We start from the raw sequence: 1,680 nt of genomic DNA, 5'->3' as shown, positions 1-1,680 counted from the left end.
ACGGACACACACACACACACACACACACACACACACACACACTCTACTACTCAGCCCTGTCCTGAAGACAGTCTGGCTTGAAGCCATGCCCACTGGACCCTTCAGTTGAAAAAGCCAATAAGCCCCCATTTTGTTTAAATCTGTGTATTTTTCCAGTTCCTGAAACAAACATAGGGCTGAATAAAATACCCTTTCCCCCTAAAGAATGCCTTTGACTGAATGAATACATTAATACCTAGTGGTTAAGAAGAAAAGAGCCAAGTTCTAAACTCATCCTTGGCACTTGTGTGAGCCAAGTTCTAAACTCATCCTTGGCACTTGTGTGACCTTAGACGTGCCAATTCTCCTCTCTGGGCTCTGGTTTCCCTGCTCTAACAGAGTACAGGGTCACTGTACTGATGGATGGGATGCTGCACAATGACTGCACAGCCCAGTGAACGGGCCTCATTCACAATGAACAGTGCAAACCCTGCCTCTCTCCAAATCAGACATCGATCTCCTGGCCTCCTGTCTTTCCCAGGACAATCTCAGTGCCAGATTCTTGCCCACATGATGCAAAGGAGCAGGTTATTTGTCAACAGGTGACGATGTCCCTGCAGGTTGCCTCTGGCAATAGGCAAGACACAGGTGGCCACAGCTGGCCGCCAGCCACACTCAGGCAGGGCCAGCTGCTCAGCCGTGACTCAGCTCCACCCTGTCCGCAGCTGGAAGTAGCAGCAGCAGACACCAAAGAGAAGCTGGAGGAGTGGGTGATCTGGTCTCTGCAGAGGTGAGTCTACACACACATTTATTCCTCAAAGACAGTTCCACCTGAGCAGAAATTACAGAATCAGTGAAAGTGGAGGAAGCAGACTAGGAGGAGGAAGGTGATGAGAGAAAATTTCAGGGGTAGTGAAGCAGCTGTTCTTCTCTAAGTTAGGGAGCAGCTTGCTGGATAATTGCAGAAACAGGCCAGCCCTGGTTTCTACATTAGAGGAACATAATAGGAAGGGTAAGGAAATGTTGATTCACGGCCAAACAGTGAGGCTGGCTGATTAACATGGACTAGCGTTTCAGATTAAGGCACAGGGTGCTAATAGGGATCAGTCCGAACCCTGGGAGATTCAGGGATCCTCAGTGCCTTCCAGGCCTCTGTCCCCCTTTTCAACCACAGTGGGCCCTGACCAATCATAGTAATAGCCCGTGGCAACTCCCAACTCATGGACACTCCTGTTTGCATGCCAAAGCGGGATGAGATGCCACCAAGTGGAGAGGGTTGCCATCACTGAGCCCTACGTCCCAGTAGTTCTCCTCTCTACTCAATAGCTGACAACGCCCTTGTGCATCCTTGCCTGCTGAATGAAGGATCATGGGCTGCACGTACACAGGCAGCCAAGGCTCAGGCTCCAAGGTAACGGGAAAGACCAACTCCATGCGGGACGTTGGGCAAGGAACTAAGAGGTCGAGTTCTGGAGGAAGCAGGCTGGGCGAGAATCCCAGCACCTGCACCTACTAGATAAGTGCCTGTGGGCAAATCACTTCTTGGAACCTCAGCTTCTTTACTTGTAAAATGGAAAGAAAAAAAAAGCACACAATACATATAATCCCTTCCTTATAGACTCAATTAGGTCCCAAAGGCCAGGTTGTTACATGATAATTGGCATTAGACCATAAAGTGGAGGATGACTATGTCATTACACA

Source organism: Elephantulus edwardii, unplaced genomic scaffold (assembly GCF_000299155.1).
Source record: "Elephantulus edwardii isolate Elephantulus edwardi_28Jun2011 unplaced genomic scaffold, EleEdw1.0 scaffold00006, whole genome shotgun sequence".
Classification (NCBI taxonomy): Eukaryota; Metazoa; Chordata; class Mammalia; order Macroscelidea; family Macroscelididae; genus Elephantulus; species Elephantulus edwardii.
The sequence above is the reverse complement of the archived record's forward strand: the minus strand, read 5'-3'. Positions refer to the sequence as shown.